This window comes from Halichoerus grypus, chromosome 14, assembly GCF_964656455.1.
Source record: "Halichoerus grypus chromosome 14, mHalGry1.hap1.1, whole genome shotgun sequence".
NCBI lineage: Eukaryota > Metazoa > Chordata > Mammalia > Carnivora > Phocidae > Halichoerus > Halichoerus grypus.
Window position 1 is genome coordinate 12,932,628 of NC_135725.1, and position 20,215 is coordinate 12,952,842.

A 20,215-nucleotide genomic window follows, 5' to 3' on the forward strand; every position below is an offset into this window, starting at 1 on the left:
CACTTACTCCTCAGCAATATTTACGAAGGGTTTCGACATTGTGATGACTCTAGATCCTTCAGTCCTCTCACTAACCTTGAACCCTCTTGAACCCTCTTACACTGCTGGTGGGAATGCAAGCTGGTGCAGCCACTCTGGAACACAATATGGAGGTTCCTCAAAAAGTTGCAAATAGAGCTACCATATGACCCAACAATTGCACTACTGGGTATTTACCCAAAGGATACAAACACAGTGATCCGAAGGGGCACGTGCACCCCAATGTTTATAGCAGCAATGTCCATAATAGCCAAACTATGGAAAGAGCCCAGATGTCCATCGACAGATGAATGGATAAAGAAGATGTGGTATATATACACAATGGAATATTATGCAGCCATCAAAAGGAATGAAATCTTGCCATTTGCAACTGTGACTAGAACTAGAGGGTATTATGCTCAGCGAAATATGTCAGTCAGAGAAAGGCAATTATCATATGATTTCACTCATATATGGAATTTAAGAAACAAAACAGATGAACATAAGGGAAGGGAAGGAAAAATGAAATAAGAGGAAAACAGAGAGGGAGACAAACCATAAGAGATGTTGAACTCTAGGGAACAAACTGAGGGTTGCTGGAGGGGAGGTTGGTGGGGGGATGGGATATCTGGGTGATGGGCATTAAGGAGGACACATGATAGAATGAGCACTGGGTGTTATATACAACTGATGAATCTCTAAATTCTACCTCTGAAACTGATAATACACTATATGTTAATAAAATTGAATTTAAATAAAAAAAAATAACCTTGAACTCCCTTGAAAATAACTTAGCAATTATTTCCAGGTTGTAAGAAGGGGAAAGCAGATAATACAATAACATCTTCCTTTTGGTAATCCAGGGGAGAAAAGTATTCTCCAGGAATGAATAACAAGAAGGAGAGTAAAGATAGAGCAATGAAGGATTAATACAAAGTCCCAAAATAATGTGGAACAATAACAAAGATCTCTTCTCCAAGTCAGAGGGAAGCCAAAAGGTTATTTGAATATCTACACGGAATTACTATTTTTCTCAGCTGCTTTAGGCTTCAGGTTTCTCTAGCTGTAAAATGAGAAAATAATAGTGCTTGCCTGTTTCCAACTACCTAGGAAGTAAACTTTATAGCATTTGCTAATGTATAATTCTAAGTTTTGCCAGTATGAGGGAGAGAATAGACAGACTCAGAGACTGTTAAACTATCAGTTGCCTTAGAAATCTAGTCCACTACCCGAAGTAACTTGCTTAAGGTCACAAAATGAGTTAGTTAGGAGAGTTGTGATTAGAACTCAAGAGCTCTCATGTTCTTGTCTTGTGCCTTAAACACAGGGACGAAGAGAGGGGAAGAAAGATCATACAAACATCTGATTTGTGAGCTGCTTAATTCTTTCGGATCCTGATTGTTTATGTCCTGAGGTCAGAATGTGCAATGAGTATAAAGCAGAGACTGTAGACTGAAATGCCTTCGTAGGCATTTGAACTTAAAAACATGAAAAATAGAGAGAGCCAAACAAAATCTATCTACACACTGTGTTTGGCTCATGGGCCAAAGTTGTGGTAAGGACCATTGGGTGGAGGCGTGCCCCAGCTCTGTTAGATTTGCACTGAAATCTGCTTCTGCATGGCTATAGGTTTGGCTGAAGGGCCAACAGAACATCCTCCCAAATGGCTATTGATGCCGCCACAAAATCTACTTGGAAGAAGAGAGGCATCTCTTCGCGGTTCTGAACTCAGGAACAGGTGCGTGAATTGGGAAGACAATCTGAGGTCCACAGGATTAAGAACCAGGGAGCAGAAGTGGAACTTGGCCAACCCTACAGATTAACTCTGAGCAGGCCAGCTATAGTCTGAAAGGTATCATTGTGTCCTTAGCTGGGAGCAAGCCTAGGAGAACCAGGATAATATGTGAGCTCATTGTTTTAGAAGAATTTAAAACTTAGGCATCAGAGTTCCTTAAACACGGGACCTACTTGTTCTGTAGATGCCTTCGTTTTATTGCCTGATTAGAGAACACATTTCTTATGCAAATTTTTCTGAGGCAGGAAATAGAAAAATTTACCCTGAAATATAACATTATTAAGCCTTCCTAGGAAGAGATTTGAGGAGGGGGGAAGGAAGGTGTAAAGTGTAGGGTTTCTAAAGGATTTGGGACAAGAGGCAGTGGAGACATAGATCTGTGTTTATTTTTTTTTAAGATTTATTTATTTATTTGAGAGAGAGAGAGGGAAGGAGCCGACGGGCAGGGAGAGAGAGAATCTCAAGCAGACTCAACGCTGAGTGCAGAGCTGGACACGGGGCTCGATCCAATGACCCTAAGATCAGGACCTGAGCCGAAATCGAGTTGGATGTTTAATGGATGGAACCACCCAGGAGCCACCCAGGCGCCCCCCTGTGTTTTTATTTGTCAAGGAGCCTGAAGTGGAATTGTATGCCAGGGCTTCATAGTTCTTCTGGGAAACTGATGTGGAGGGAATGGCTGTCCATCTGTCCATGCCTCTATTCAAGATGAGAAGGAAGTACTAAGAAGAGGCTGGAGGATCCAAAAACAAAATTTATCTCATAATTTTGCCTTGAGCTGACCTGAGATACCTATTCCCATCACTACTCTAAAACTTTTTTATTTGAAATTTAAAACATTTTAAAATCTCAATTACACCATGTATATAGCTAACCTCAGGGGGAAAAAGGTCAAATAAAATAAAATCAGAGCCATTCTACCAACCCCAAGTTTGGCAGAGATGCAGAAAATCAGGTATTCTTAAATATTCTTTGTGGGGCTGTGAATCAAAAGAATAGTTTTGGAGTATGATAGGTTGATAAAAAATTCATTGGTATTGATGTATGATTCTTTAACAACACTAATATTTTATTTAGGGCCTTTACAACTATGTTTGGAAATGAGGTTGGTACATGTCATCAATCTTGCTTCATTTTAGTATTAGAGTTGCACTAACTTTTCAGTATGAATTGGAAAGTCTTTTTTTATTTACTTATGCCCCAGAACTGTTTATATAACAAAAGAATAGATCGCTGATCACCTTTATAAATTTTCCAGCAATTATTGATCAATTTAGATTTTCTGCCTTTTCCTGAGTCAGTTTCATGTATTTTCCTGTGTAATCAAATATTTCATCTAGATTTTCAAGTTCATGGGTACACAGTTATATGCAGAATTTGCTCTCTTTTTTTTTTAAGGTTTTATTTATTTATTTGACAGAGAGAGAGACAGCGAGAGAGGGAACACAAGCAGGGGGAGTGGGAGGAGAAGCAGTCTTCCCGCTGAGCAGAGAGCCCCATGTGGGGCTCGATCCCAGGACCCCGGGATCATGACCTGAGCCAAAGGCAGATGCTTAACAACTAAGCCACCCGGCTGCCCCCAGAATTCTCTTATTATTTTAAAAATCTCCTTTATGTCTAGAATTACATGGATTTTTTTATTCTTTATTTTTAACTTAATCAAAATCATGATCATTTCAAAGAACCAGGTTTTCATTTTATTGATCAATATTATTATTTATAATTTGAAGTGATTATTTTCTGCTTTTATCATTATCCATTCATTTCTTCTGTTTTTGCTTCCTTAGCCATTCTTCTCCTAGAATTTTAAGTTGATGTGGTGGTCACGTTATTTTTATTCTTTCTTGTTTCCTAATAAATGCATTTAAGATTATGTATCTCACATGTTTTTATATGCATTATGTCATTTTCTTTCATTTTAAAATTGTTTTTAATATTAGAATGTGTGTGGTATTTGTAACATTTTGTAAACATGCTATTTTGCTTTAAAAAAAGTGTGTCTATTTGCTGGGTACAGAGTTTTAGGTACAGATTACACGTACTTTTTATTCAAATACTCTACATATTTACTTATTTCTGAGAGGCATGTTAAAATCTCCTATTATGAGTACACACTTCACAGTTACTCCTTCAAAGTAAATAGTCTTCGCTTTGCATGTTTTGAAGCTTTAAAAAAATGTATAGAGGTTCATGACAGTCTGTTCTTGGTGGGTTGCAGTTTTTATCAACATAAAATCTCTCCCCTTCCTATTTAATGTTGTTGCTTTGTATTATATTTTATATTAATATTTATAGTGATATAATTAATTAATATAATTATAATTAATATAATATTGATATTTATATTTTAATTGCCATGTATACTCTTATGGGGGATTAGAATGTGTCTGATGTATTATTTTATCTGTGCATTTGTGGGGGTTTTTTGGTCACTTTTTGGTGGTCATTTTGTTTCAGCTGTGTATCTTATAAACAGCAAGATACATTTTTTTTTTAACTGAATCAGAATATCTTTCTCTTAAAGGTAAAAAAGAATCCAGCTAGGTTTAATATGATTACTGATTTCTTTCATCTTTTTTTCCATCTTATTTTATGTTTTCTATTTTCTAGACTTTATCATTTCCCTTTTACCTTTCTTTTCCTTTAAAAATATATTTCCTCAGATAATATATGCACATGGCAAAAAAAAAAAAATCCCAACAACATCAAGAAATATGTGGTGAAAATGAAGGGTATCATTTCTCTCCCCAGTTTTCCAGCACCTCTCAACAAAGACAAGCAGTATGACCGGTTTTGGAGATGTTCTACGCATAAATAAACAGAAAGGCACACATCTCTCCCTTTTAACACGAGTGGTAGTGAGCTTTACACATTAGTATGCTTCACTTTTTTTCCTTGGCCATCTATCCTGGAGACCATTCCACTCAGCCGTGAAGAGTGCTTGCTTCATTGTTTGTTGACTGCCAAATGTTTCATTATATGCATGGACTATGATTTATTTAACCAGTCTTCTACTAATGAACATTGGGGTGGCTCCCTATCTCTGGTCATGATAAACACCATTGCAGGGAATGCACATGGAATGCACATGGCTGAGTCTATCTGTAGAACACTCCTATTTCCTGCCTTTGTTTATTCTGATCCTGTATGGTAATTGAAATAATTTTTAACGTCACAGTATATATATTTTTCTCCTAAAATAATTTGCAAGCTCTAATTTTTGTTTTTGTTTTTGTAAGTAGCCTCCACACCCAGCATGGAGCCCAATGCAAGGCTTGAACTCATGACCCTGAGATTAACACCTGAGCTGAGATCAAGAGTCAGATGCTTAACCAACTAAGCCACCCAGGTGCCCTTGCAAATTCTAGTCTCTATACCTGCTTTTAATATTCCAGAAACTACTCAAAATTTCTTGTCTCCTAGCATGGTATCTTTTTTCATCTTCTTCTGTGCTAAGCATTGATAGGGATTTGTTTCAAAAATATATATATTTTTTGTTATTTTTGCCTTTTTTTGTATTTGAGGGGCAGGAAGGGAGAGACGCACATACACTCATTCTATCAAATCTCATTAATGTAGCCTTTAATAGAAAAAAATTTTAATTATGTAGAAGTTATTTAGTTATTTTGATTGATTGATTTAGTAAATAAAGCTTGATTTTCCTTTATCATAAAATTGGTATTTTCAACATGTACCCTAAAAGTAACTCTTGGATTTGTTTGACATGGTTGCTTATTTTGTCAAAACGCTATGAAATATAGGAAGATTAAATGTTCTTCAAGATTTGGGGATGCCTGGGTGGCTCAGTTGGTTAAACGTCTGCCTTTGGCTCAGGTCACGATCCCAGGGTCCTGGGATCGAGCCCCACATCGGGATCCCTGCTTGGTGGGGAGCCTGCTTTTCCCTCTCCCACTTCCCCCTTCTTGTGTTCCCTCTCTCGCTATGTCTCTATCTGCCAAATAAATAAATAAAATCTTAAAAAAAAAAAAAGTTCTTCAAGATTTGAAAGAACAAACCTCAAATATTTTGTTAAAAAACACAATGTTCCCCCAAATTCAGGTTGACATTTTCTATCTTCAGCTCACTTGTGGACAAATGGCCTTAGCCCAGATGCAATTCTGATTCTCAGACTGAAGGGAGGCTAAGTCTTTCCAAATGACAAGATGCTCGTATTTTCCGCCCTTGAACTTGCCTGCCAAGCAGCTCTTCTGCTTACGTTCTCGCTCTCACTTTGCACCCCGTTCAAAGTTCGGGAGTCAGGGTGTCGTATCTGTCACCCGCACCCCCTGCAAACGAGGGAGTTGTGGAACACAGATTCATTGAGTGTCTCTGTGCCAGGCACCATGGAGATGCTGGGAACAGAGCAGTGAACAGAGCTGACAAACAATTCCTGCCTTCCCAGAGCCTACCTCCTTCTAGTGCATTCTACACAGGAGAGGCAGAGGGAAGTGAGTAAGTATATGGTATGTCCAGGTGCCTCACGGCCTCCTCCTCCTTCTCAGTCCTCACTGTCACCGCCATTATTCAGCCTGCAGACTTGGAACTATTCAGGAATTTCTTTACTGGTCCTCCCCATGCTGGTCCTTCCATTTCTATTCCCCATGCTGCTACCCAAGCAATCTTCCTGATTATATCACGCTCCTTTACTAAAATTTTTTAGTGGCTTCCATTGCTAAAAATGTTTAAAAAAAAAAAAGATTTTACTTACTTATTTGAGAGAAAGAGAGAGAGTGCGCGAGCATGAGTTGGGGAGGGGCAGAGGGAGAGGAAGAGGGAGAGGCAGACTCCCCACTGAGCAGGGGGCTTGAGGACAACAGGGCTGCATCCCAGTACCCTGAGATCACGATCTGAGCCGAAGTCAGATGCTTCACCGACTGAGCCACCCAGGCACCCCCATTGCTAAAAATTCTTAGCAGGGTATTCAAGGAATGCCAGTACCACACGCCTGTCTAGTTCTTTAGTTTTATCTCTTGCTGATGCATGGTCACAACTGCACCCTTGCTGCTACTCCCCCCACCACAGCCACAGCCCCAAACACCTCATGCCCCAGTTGTGCTGAGCAACTTGCTCCTTTAAGGACCCCCAGCGTTGTTTCTATCCTCTTAGCCTTTGTCTATTCAGTCCCCTTTTTTTTTTTTTTTTTTTTTTTGGAGTGCCCTTCCCTCTGCTTGCAGAACAAACCACAAGCCTTTCATCTGCCACGTGCCACTGAGGAAGCCTTTGTAGAACGGGGATAGAACCCTCACTTCTCCCTGTGCCTCTTGCACACTCTAGGAAGCTATCCAGCACTCTGCTTTAGCCCTCCCTTCCCCTTATTTGTACACGTCTCTGTCTCTGTATAAAAGAGAAGTCTGTTTGCAGACAGGATCACTAGCTTGTCCTTGCTCAGTATTGTTTGCTGAGCGGATGGATTGTTACCAAATCACTGTGTTAAGGAAACTGGTAAGTGAAAAAGTAGCACAGTTCACGTGGAATGCTAACAGCTAAAGTGAATGGCCACGTTAGGCTATACGCCAAGCGCATATTTCAAGTGTTAACTGTCAGTTTAATTAAGAGTCTACTGGACACTGTATTATTGCTAAGCACTTAGTCAAACATGTGATAGAAACTGGGCTGCCCGAGTTTTAGAAATTGTTTGAGGCTTATTATGAATGTGACGTTTTTGAGATACACGTAGCACCGATTAACCCAGAAGTATGTTTCACCAAAGTGTCTGAAACTTTGGTGCCATGTAGATTAAACCATGTATAGAAAAAGGTTCAAAGCAGGAATGTATTATAGAAAAATGACAAAATCCCAGAAGTATAAAAATGATTTGGGAGAAGTAATTTTATATTTGTAGATGGTCTGGTTCATCTTCTGGGCAACAAACAAGTATATTCACCACTTAAATAATAAAATGGAGTATATGTGGCTGAATTAATCATGGACTTTCCCCTTCTAAAACCCAGCAGGTCCTGGAGTGGAACAAGATGAAGGTACAGAAAAACATATTGGAAAAATTAAACTGACTCCTTTTCAAGGTGTCTATTAATTAGCTTAATTTGTGATTTGTATTTATGTGGGAGCTGGCAATCAGTCTGTGAAAATTGACATGGAGATTGAGGCAAGCTTTTGAAAATGAAAATAACCATGATATTAAGCTGAAAAATATCTGTAAGTTGCAAGGACACTTTGGCTCCATCTATCAAAAATAGAAAGGAACATTCCACAATCATTTCATGCTGTGTTAGCTATGTAAGAGACGATACCTGGGTTTGACAAGTTGTTTGGAACATGTCAGAGAATTTTAGAGAAACACTAAAGCTACACAATAGATAATCAGCAAAATTTTTATGATTCTGTAGGAATTTAGAAGAGTCCACCTATAATAATGTTAACCAATAGCTTTGAGGACATTAACATGCTACATCTGAAACTTCCTTAAAAGAACTGTCTCTGAAATGTTTCCTATTTACTCATTCAATTTCTTAATAAAATCTGGAGATGTGTCTCCTGAGGACAGGAGTAGGGAGAGAGGGAGATGATTAGACCCAGAAGTCATTCAATCATCACAACGTGATGACTTTTAAAAACCACCAGCAATTTGTTTCCTGAGATTAAGAATTCCTCATATCAGTGAGGTCATATGATACATGTCTTTCTCTGTTTGACTTATTTCGCTCAGCATAATACCCTCCAGTTCCATCCACGTCGTTGCAAATGGCAAGATCTTATTCCTTTTGATGGCTGCATAATATTCCATTGTGTATATATACCACATCTTCTTTATCCATTCATCTGTTGATGGACATCTTGGCTCTTTCCACAGTTTGGCTATTGTGGACATTGCTGCTATAAACATCGGGGTGCACGTAGCCTTTCAGGTCCCTACTTTTGTATCTTTGGGGTAAATACCCAGTAGTGCAATTGCTGGATCATATGGTAGCTCTATTTTCAACTTTTTGAGGATCTGCATGGAGCACTGGGTGTTATGCACAAACAATGAATCATGGAACACTATATCTAAAACTAATGATGTAATGTATGGGGATTAACATAACAATAAAAAAAATTAAAAAAAAAAAAAAAAAACCACCAGCAAGGGGGCGCCTGGGTGGCTCAGTCAGTAAAGTGGTGGACTCTTGATTTCAGCTCATGTCATGATCTCTGGGTTATGAGATTGAGCGCTGAGTGGGGCTTCTTGCTCAGCAAGAAGTCTGTTTGAAATTCTCTCCCTCTGCCCGCCCCCCTCCCCCGCTCGCGTGCATGCTCTCTCTCTAAAATAAATAAATCTTTAAGAAAATCACCAGCTAAGCAGACTAGTTCCCTGATGAAATATTAATATTCAAAATAATTTGAAACAATTGAGTGATGAATAGGAAATGCAAAAATCTATGTTCATCAAGATGCAGAATGATACAAGACCCCTAATAAGGATCTAAACAGGAATTGTGGTGGGTAACAAAAGGCCTTTGAGCAGACACTGGCTTCAGTTTTCACTTTGGCACAGCTAAAGGTCACTTGGGACAGGGAAGACAACGATGCAACTTGATGAATAGGATCCTATGCACCTAAAACATACTCCCATTTTATTTCCACCATCTGCGAAAAAGAACTCCCCTTGGTTGACAAAATTTTTTTCCTTTCTTTTTTTAAAGATTTATTTATTTGAGAAAGAGAGAGAGAGAGTGAGCAGGGGGAGGGGAAGAGGGATAGAATCTTCAAGCTGACTCTGTGTTGACCACGGGGCTGACACAGGGCTCAATCTCAGGACCCTGAGATCATGACCTGAGCCGAAATCAGGAGTTAGACACTTAACCGACTGAGCCACTTAGGCGTTCCTGGTTGACAAAGTTCTTAAATGTAATATTGTGCCAAAGGTGCTGGCTTGGAAATGCACATGCTGATTTATATGGAGGAGGGGAGGAAATCAGAGGAAATTCAAACACATCTGGAAATGAGCAAACCAAAGATCAGCAGAAAGTGAGTCAAAATTTTTGTGAGAAAATTAATACCAAGTAAGTATACTTATTTGTTATGGAGTTCCATATAAACTATATATTGACTCTCCGTGTAATATTTTTGGAAAAGATTCACAGTCTCATATTGAAGTGGCTGAATAAAAAGCAATGTTATGGAGATAGAAATTGGATGAATTACTGTAAGTCTAGGATGCCCTACTTTCAAAACACTCAGATGTATGAATTTACACATCGAATAAAATATGCAATTATTTGACTTTTGAAAGGATATTTTATTACACATTGGATTTGCCAGTGTATTGATTGATTTGATTTGCCAGTTTATTTTAAAGGTGTGTTCTCTCTACTTTTGGAACACAATTCAGTTTAGGTTGCTTTTAGTAGATTAAAGCACACCCACATTACCATAACGCCATGCTCTCTCAAGGGACCTTCATGCATGCACAACTGGGCAATTACCTGAGTGCCAGAGAATGGAGGAGGTTTTGCTCTTTTGACTCTAACCCTTGACTCCCCTTTCTCTTTTTCCCACTGTAATTAAGAACACTAGTGTTTGTTTCTCCCTTTAAGAAATACAATTCAGAGGTCAGAAGCCCACTGGTGCCAATATGAGAAATAATTTTTTTCTTATTATAGAAGCATCGCATGACCATGCATGACTGTCATGAAAAATTATAGAAAGTTTAGAAAAAGTCAAATGAGAAATAATTTCCAAAATCCCAAGTTCTACCCAAAGATAACTATTAATGATACCTTGGTATATTTCCTTCAAGTCTCCTTTTCTTTTTTCTCCCCATAGGCACAGTATATATATGTGTGTGTGTTGGGGGGTGGGCATATTTGTGAAGTACTAGTTTGTATTCTCATTTTCTTTTCCATTAGCCTGATAACTAAGCACTTTCCTGTATTATTGGGAACTCTTCTAAAAGCATAATGTCCAGTATCTATAGAATATTCTGTCCAATAGATGTGAATAGCTCACTTAATCAATACCTTCTTTGTTGGACATTTATATTGTGTCTAAATGTCTGATATAAATAACAGTGGGATGAATATCATTTAAAACCTGATCTGGGGCGCCTGGGTGGCTCAGTTGATTAAGCGACTGCCTTTGGCTCAGGTCATGATCCTGGAGTCCCAGGATCGAGTCCTGCATCCGGCTCCCTGCTCAGCGGGGAGTCTGCTTCTCCCTCTGACCCTCCCCCCTCTCATGTGCTCTCTCTCTATCATTCTCTCTCTCAAATAAATAAATAAAATCTTTAAAAAAAAAACAACAAACCTGATCTGTATGTGGCATTCTGTCCTTAGGATAGATTCCCAAAAGCTTGGATCCCTTGTCACAAATTGTCTCACAGCTAGAAATGAGTATTTCAGTACATAAGGGAGTTGAAGTAAAACAGAAACAGAAAGCAAAAACCCCCAAACCCAAAACAAAACAACAAAAAACACTCGTGTTGTTCTTAAACCAGATTTGCTGTAATGGCATCCAACCCAGTCAGTGAAGGTGCTGGACAGAGGGAGACAACTCTCACCAAGCTCGTTGTACAAAGGGGCAATGGGAAACCGGCACACTCCATGTTCACAGTGCAGCCTTCTGATCTGGAGACACAGGAGCTCTGAGCGGGATCAGCTCTTGTCTGCCATCTTTTTGCAACACTACCGACAACCGGCTCTTGTTTGTGGGAAAAGGGGTCTTGAAAAACAAAACGACCTCATCACTTTCTCCTACTTTCCCTTTCCTGATGTTTCCTTTAGCCCTTAGCTTGCTGCCTTGGTCTCAGGGCAGTGCTGGCTTAAATAACTGGAAGGTGCAAATGAAATCATTTGGTGAACATGAGCTTTGGAGACTTATTCTTTTTTTGTTTTTTTGCTCTTCAGCATGTTCAGTCATGTCACAGTAAGGAAATCGTTAAATATGAGTCAGGAACTCAACCAAGGCTTCCTGGATCATGACTGACATATCCTTCCCGGTCTGAGGAACACTTTGCGATCCTAAGGTGACACGTAGGGAGGACAGAAAAAGCAGCCCAGCTGATTTTGTGATGAGGGCAAAAAATGGGAACAGGCTAAATTCCTCATCTATTAATTCTTTGGAGAAATTTCAGCAGGGCTCTTTAGGGGGTTGGAACTATATGACAGCCTGTCATCTACTGTCTCCTGCTTTCAGTTCTTTTCCTGACAATTGACATTACCTCTTTCATTAGTTATATAACCATGTGATGTATCTCACCGGGTGCCAACATGACAGATCCTACAGGTCCAGCAATAACATTTCTAGAAGCTTCTTTATATATCTCATGGCTTTGGCTAGCAGAATCAAGAATATTTGTCATCTACCATCTTGTCAGCCATATACAGATGGGTGAAAATTCAATTTGACCTGAAGTATTATTTTCTGTCTCAGGAAGGGCATTATTGGATTCATGTGCGTTTTCTTATATATTTTTAAAAAAATAATTAGAAATCTCTCTAAGGAGAATATGTAGGACCACAGATGGTTCTCAAAGGCCAACACCATACGGGCTTCTTATTGGGGCTGTAATAACTTTTAGGGGTTATTTTGGTGACTTTATTTTTTTTCATCATTACAAGATAGCATTATATCTTTTTTCTGACTTCCCTATTATATTTATCAAGACACCACATATTTCTGTGATCTCCCACAGGAGAGAATGCCAGGAAAGCAACATAAAGTGCGACAGATGGTGGGGCTATCTTGTGACCCTTCTTAAGCCAGTCTAGTTCCCCCAGCAATGATCTTGTCAGTTGCCCGTGTTGGTAGACAGATGCCCTCGGTGCAGCCGTCTGGGCACCTGCCTGTGGGAATGCTTTCAGATTCCTGGGATTTCTTTGTACGGCTGACAGGATGAGGTTAGTTTCATACGGCAGATGTCACATGTCAAAAGGATCTTGGCCTAATCACCTCACTTCTCTGAATCTTGATTTTACCATCTACAAAAGAAATAATAGCTTTGACTAGGTGATCATTGGGGCTCTTTTTAGCCTTATAGAGATCACAGAATTTCTTTCTTCATGAACAAAATGGCAGAAAATCTGCACTGGGGGCATCTAATAGGTTTGGCTTCCTATCTGATACATTAATTCCCTCAAGAACATCCCTAAGAAGGGACCTTGGTTTTTGTGCATGGTACCATATGAAAACCTCGTGGGTTTTTTTTTTTTTTTTTTTGCTGTCTCACTCTCATCTGTTTATTAGCTTTGGGCAAATTACCTTTTTTTTATTATTGAGATGTAACTGACGTATAATGGCTTATACATTACAGGTGTATAGTGTGTTGATTTGATACATTTATATATTGCAATATGATCACCACTCTAGCATTAGCTAACGATATGATCCAGCAATCCCACTTCTGAGTATACATCCAAAAGAAAGGAAGACAGGATGTTAAAAAGATACCTGCATTCCTGTGTTCACTGCAGCATTATTCCCAATAGCCAAGATACAGAAGCAACCTAAGTGTCTGTCAACAGATGAGTGGATGATAACACACACACTGGAATATTATTCAGCCTTGAGAAAGAAGGAAATCCTGCCATTTGTGACAACATGGATGGGCCTTGAGGACATGATGCTAAGTGAGATAAGTCAGACAGAGAACGACAAAGACTGTATGATATCATTTACATTTGGAATCTAAAAAAGCCAAACTCATAGAAACAAATGACCATATTTAAAACATTCTCCTTTTAGGTCGTCGATCCACAGCACCATAATCTCTGTTCCATGCCCTGAATGCCATATTGGTGATACTTACACGCCCAGCTCTTGTGCCCCTGGAATTAGTGATAACCTTTCCTCTGTTCTGGAAAAAGCTGATACTCCCAGGGTAACAAACCCTTTACTGTGAACCCTGGGACTTCCTGGTCTAGCCCCTGAGTATGTTCTACACGCCCCCCACAGCCCTCCCGACGCCGACACAGTTTATGGTCTGGCTCAGAGAGGACAGGCTGTGTACGAGAGCCGAGCTTTAGAATCCTTCGGACTCAGAAGTGAATCACGCCAGCTGATAGATGGGCAACCTTAGGTTACTGCTGAGGTGCTCTTGCAAATCTCTGAGCTTCAGATTCTTTCTGTGCAAAGAGTAGGGATAGCTCCTTGTCTCAGAATTATTGCAAAACTTTCTGTGGGATCATCTTTTAAAATCATATAGCACAGTTTCTAGTATCTTGTATGGGCTTAATAATTGCTAATTCCCTTGCCATGTGCTAAGCTGGGCATGCTCCCTGGGCCTGCTCCCTCTCCCACGGCAGTTTGTCCTGTCTCTTCTTTGTCCTGTCTCTTCTCTCTGATGATGCGTCTGGTCCCTTCAGCTTTGCCTGACTATCTGCCCCTTGCCCTCTCAGGCACCGTTCAAGTATCATCTCTTGTGAGCCCATCTTGATTCAAGCAGCCTTCCCTGGGGTTAGGGGTCTGTCCTCTGTACTGACCCCTCTGTCACGGCACTGACACTATACTATAAACCATGTCACCATCTGTGACCGCAATACGACTAAGGTTGTTTGTTGTGTATTTACAACGTGCCAAACGCTGCGCAAAGCAGTTCACAGACAGACTTTGGCCGACCCACAAAAATCATCTATCATCTAGTTTCTATGATGATTCCCATTGCCCAGATGATGACTTGGAGGCCAGGGAGGTTAGATGCCATTTGGAAGGCCACGCGGTCAGGAAAAGTTGGGGTGCGTTCAGAGCCAGGCGGTCTGGTTTGAGGGCACGGTCTCCTGTTTTCTTGTCTCCCTCCTTCAATAGTCTCTGATTTCTTGGAAGGCGAGGGCCCTTCTTCCATCTCTACATTCCTGTTACCCAGTAGTGTGCTTGCCATGTTGTGGGTGTCCGATGAATGTGGAATGAATCCTTCATTCCAAGTTCAAATCTGGCCTGTGGTTTTCAGATGGGGACCATGCATGACAAAGGCTCTCTCCTTGACCAAAGTTTAGCCCGGCTTCTCTGAACCCTCTTCTCTACCAGGCTCCAACCTTTAGGCTTCCATGTTCACCTTAACATTGCCCTGTTTTAGCAAGAATCCTCCACCCTCAGTATCTGATCATTCTCCATATTTGGCCAAATTCCTTATCCTCCACCATCCCCCAGTGCTATCTGAGCACCCTGGCCTGCCTTTAGCAAGAACCTTGTTAGGTCTCTTTTGCAAGAATCCTCCTACTCTCTTAGTCATTTCCCATCCCCTCCCTCTACTCCTCCCTTTACTCCTTGACTATAAATTCCCACTCCCCTCCCTCTACTCCTCCCTCCCCCTCCCTCTACTCCTTGACTATAAATTCCCACTTTTCTTTTTCTATTCAGAGTTGGGCCCAATCTCTCTTTTCTGCTACAAACCCCAGTGCATAGCTCCTTGAATAAAGGCTTTCTTACTGTTTTTAACAAGTGTCAGAATATTTTTTTCTTTAACATATCTGAGATTGAACTGTCCTCACTGGATTCCAGAAAGGCAGGGCTGGGGTCTTAGATGCTCAGCCTCTGGGTTTGGGTGTCTATGTATCTCTGCATTGTCTGTCATCCAGCGACAAGTCAGGTTTCCACCTAATATTCATCCCCAGTCTCACCAGTAAAGACAAGATAAGCTCAGCCCTATATTCTAAGGGCACCCAGGTCCTAAAGGATTAGGACTCATTTCATGTGTACCCTTGTATGCTAATCAGAAGCAAAACTGATGCTGCCATTTGGTCAAGAATGTCCCCATGTGGTCATAAGAACCTATACTAAATTAAATTCATAGCCTGAGTGAGAGGGTAAAGAAAGAAAACCTTCTGAGTGGCTTTGTGGTTGAGTACACAAACCACATGATGGAAGGACCCCTGTTGGAAGGACATGTTGGGCCAATGTTGGGGTGTCCTGGAGTACGTGTCTGACCCAAGATAATCCTGAATTTTATGTGTTTGTTTGAATGAATGTATTCGAAAGCATCTGCAAGTGGAGATACAAGAAGGTATAATGATTCTTGCCTTAAACAATGGTAGTTAAGAGAGAAAATCACAAAGATCATCTACTGAGAGTCAGACCTTCTCTAGACCCTCCTCTCGTTTAAGTTTGCATGCCAGCCCAGGGCTGCTCTCCTCTCCTGGTTCCTGTGTGCTTGGCTGACGGTCCCAGGGGCAGAGAAAATCCCTTGTTTATGTACACAGTGTCCCGCCTGGGGACGCTGCCTTTTTTCTCTCTTCCTTTCTGCAGGTCTTGATTTCAATGTGTGCTCTCTCCACAGCTTTTTTCTATGGATGCTCGAGAAGAATAAGAAGCAAGAGCCTCCTTTGTTATATGACAAGAATGAAAATACAAAGGGAAACAAAAAGCAGCTCCGATAGGTTTTCCCCTTAAACCAGCCTGGCAAATTAAAAATAAAGCTGGCGGGAGAATGCAAGGCCTCCCCTGCATTTTCTGGCCCGACAATGGCAGGACATGACATTTGTTCAATGGCAAAAGGGAGTATGAGTCCAGGGCCCATCTACTGTCATATTCTACCAACCTACAGTGAACCTCGTTTTGAAGAGTTTTCTATTCTTTCAAACTCCGATGGGGTTGATTCGAGGAAAGCACAATTCAGTTTATCAGCTCCATTGTTTGCCTCCAAACCCAAGTAATCTCTTCTCCTTGGGCCAATATGGACACACAGCCTTGTATCCTTCCATTTTACAGTTGATTTCATTCACCTTGTTGCTCATTGCACAAGCCATAGCTGTTAACTATCCCAGGGTCAAATTCTTAGCATAATAAATTGAGGCCAAGGGGGTGTCTGGCCACCCCCTCCCCCCCCCCCAAAATATGCAGGCCAAGATGTTAGTACTATTGACTTCTCAGATCATGACTGTTTAGGAAGGATAACTTTTGTCCCAAGTAGAACAATTCTTTCCTCCCTGTCTCCCTAAGAGTTGGTTTACTGTTTCTTATCATATGTTCCAGGTCATATGCACATATGTCCAATGGGAAAACATTTGGGGAAGAAATAGAGATTCAAAGATGCTCAAAATCAGGATGCTGTGATGAGCACCATGAGAAAATCCTAACTAGGCTCAGGATATAAAGACGAAGGAGAAAGGTCATTTCTGGCTGGTGTGACCCAAGAAGACTTCAAGGAGGAGGCCAGGATTTGGTCTGAACATCGTGGGGTAGTTTGAATTTCAGTAGGGAAGTGTGGTGGTGGGAGGAGCAGGAAGAAGAAAATGGTAAGAGAAAATAAGATAAAAGTTAACATTAAAACATTACATACAAATATTCAGTTTGGCTGGAGCCCTGGGTGAAGGGAACGTGACTCATGAAGCAAGCCTAGAAGGGAAGGTTGAGGCCAAGCTATGAATGATCTTCAGGCCCTAAGGAATTTGGACAGAATTCAGTACACACGAGGCCTGGTGCCAAGCACCTTATACCTGTTACCTTGTTAATCCTCACATCAATCCTATGAGGCTCAGAGATTAAACTGATTACTCGGAGCACTTAGCTGGAACATGACTGTCAAGATTGGATCTCAGGTCTGTGCAGCTCTAAAGGCTGTACCCCTAGCTTCTCTAAGCCATCTTGCTGAAGTCAAACGCTATCAGGCACAAATTAATCTCGGGGTGGGGATTGGAGTTGGGGCCCAGCTTCAGAGCTGTTGCAGCAGGCTTGAGATGGATAACAAGGGCCTGGATTAGTAGGTGGCTGTATGATGGGGAGGAGGCACGCACGAGGGGCATCAAGGAGAATCCCAAGGTGGGCTGACCTTCAGGGGTCAAGAATCAGGGAGGAAGCAAAGATGATTTAGATTTTCAGCCTTGGTGCTGACAGCATGGGGCTGCTCTTAACAGAGACAGAAACCAGGATGATTTGGGGGAAGGTGAGGAGTTTATCCATCATTTCTATCCTTTTTGACTCAAAAGCTGAGCGGAGGCCCAGGGCTGACCCCGCCAGGCAGGGGGTGACTCGAACAGCGCTCTGCCCTGCATTGAAACCCAAACTATTAGAGTCTCTGCTGCCCACATGCAGTCCAGACCTCTGCGCTGGTGAGCAAAAAGAATGACCTCTTTGTTAAAGTGCCTCTCTCTAGAGCTACACCACAGCCCTGGGGAGGTTCTGAAGAGAGCCTCTGAATTTGGCAGACCTTAGAGGCTGTCAATAGCTTTTAAGGGTATTATTGCCCCAGAGCCATGTGTGTGTATGTGGAGAACCCCAAGACTAAGAAAACAGAATCTCTCATCAAATTGCTCTCTTTTGCTCTGCAAAATTAGAGGGAGGTTTTATACATACCCGCTTGCCTATCATGGCAATAGGAAGATATGTGCACACACGTGTGTGCGTGCGCACACACACACGCAGTGGTTTTTATGAGTCATGTGACCAGGGACATATTAAATATGCCAACCATTGTCCCAGAAGGCAACTTGGTACCAGCTTGAGTGTGTTTCTCTTGGATGGCAGAATGTACATTTTAACCAGCATTGCCCTTCCCACAAAGAACCCTCAGAAAAATGTTTGACTTTGTAATTACCATGTCAGTCAAATACCAGTATTTTTTCCACACACCGATTGTCCAGTTACACAATGATGTCTATCCTATTTAGAGACATAAAAGAATGAAGTGTGCCACAGAAGAGAATTTTCTAGTTAAGTATGGATTATCCCTTACTGCCAAGTGAAAACATGTTAATTCTCCTGGGTGGAATTTTCTACAACGAAATGGACACATTTGTCTTCTTAGACAACATTAAATACAATGAAAATTCACTTTTTTTTTTCTTCTGGCATGATTTAGTGGTGTTCTCGTTGACAAGAGAGGTAGGGCCATTTGGCCCTATCTAAATGGCCCAGCTTCTCACGTTTAGAGACCCTGTATCTGCTGTTTATAGATTCTGGACACTCGGTCTGACTAACCTTCTGACAGTGCTCATTCATTATGCCTCCCCACTTTCTGGCTGCAAAGGGCAGGACGACCAAGCTAAGCTGGAGCAGGAGCGTGGTGATTTCTACGGCATTTAGTGCCTATGACCATGTGGGATTTCGTGCACAGATTGTCTGATCTCAATGCTGACATTCAGATAAGTCTTTTTTTTTTTTCATTTCTTATTTCCTGGTTCACAGTAGTTGACATTTCTGTATAAGAGATCTTTCGATAAATTAGGTATTATCATTTTTTTTTTTTTTTAGCAGGCAAATTTTCTAATTAATTTTATTTCAGCTCCTCCGACTACTCCCTGCTTAGGGAGGAAGGATATTGAACATCTCTAGACTCTTAAGGGGAGCAGCTGCTAAGTGAAATCAGCACCTCTGCCTAAGGTGGGAACGGAAGTGAGCCCTTCCTGGTAATAACAGCCGCTAGGCTGTGCAGGCGCGTCTCTAAGCGTTCTGTACGTGTGACTCTCGTGGGTTCTTCCCGCAGACCCTCAGTGTCATCATTCCTGTGTTCCAGGAGAGATACCTGAGGCTAATTGAAAGTCACAGAGTTGGCATTCCCAGGCCGTGCTCTCAGACACGACCCGGTTGAAGACCTCCCCACTCATTCTGCCGGATGGCTCATTAGAATTTCCAGGCTTCTATGGAGGGACAGAAGCAGGAATGGCAGCCACACTGAGGGCACAGGTCGTGTTCCATCGTTGATGCCCATGGCCACTGCTTGCATGTAAGTAAAGATCTGCTGGAAGAAGGGGTGGGGCAGCAGAGCCCTGCAGGTGCCATAGGAGGCCTGATGGCTCTCAGGCCCCCTGACCAGCTGCCCTGTCACAGGAGCCTCATTTCCCCTTGTTGGGTGCCATGCAGTCATCTACTCAGTGGGCTGGAAGGAAAAGAAAAGCCCAGCAGAAAGAAATAATCATGGCAGTTGGCCCGTCTCCCTAGTGCTCTCTAAAGGTCTGAATTCATCTCCTATTTCCTGGAAAACCACCAACTCAGAGGAGAGGGTAAGAAGAACGTGATTACAAAGAAAGAGACACGGCTACCACCCAGCCTTGAACTTCCTCTCTACTGTTTTGGCAAGAGCACCTGTTGATTGGTTAGATCATCCAAACAGATTCTATCTATCACTGATCAGCAGCTCCTTTGGACGTTGCTTTTTTGAATAGAGAATTCCCTAGATGCCCAGCAGGAGAACTAGCATGGAATAAAGCAAGCTGCTGAAGAAAGTCAAATTCCCAAAAATAGGCACAGGAGGATGGCATGAAAAGGTGCATATTTTTAGCTAGCAATTATAAAGCTCCTGCATTTAATTGAGGTGACAGTGGTGCAAAGTAGAATGTAATTATTTTCTGTCCAGCACCTGTCTTTGAGTCTGCCGCTCTGCTATTCACTTCTGGACGTCGGTGAGAGATGCTTCTCTGCTTTTTTAACCTCTTCCTTATCAGCCCATTGCAACGAAACATCACATAGCTTGAAAGTTATGTATGCATAGACGCATGGGAACATTCAAGGAACAGTGAAATGCTGAGTCCCTCTCTC

General features: G+C 41.4%; 1 protein-coding gene across 8 annotated transcripts in view; it reads right to left on the reverse strand.

Moving 5' to 3' along the window:
* The window catches only part of TRPM3 (transient receptor potential cation channel subfamily M member 3), a 493,595-nt gene that overhangs the window by 120,790 nt on the left and 352,590 nt on the right, over positions 1-20,215 (reverse strand). The gene's annotated exons all lie outside the window — the stretch shown is intronic.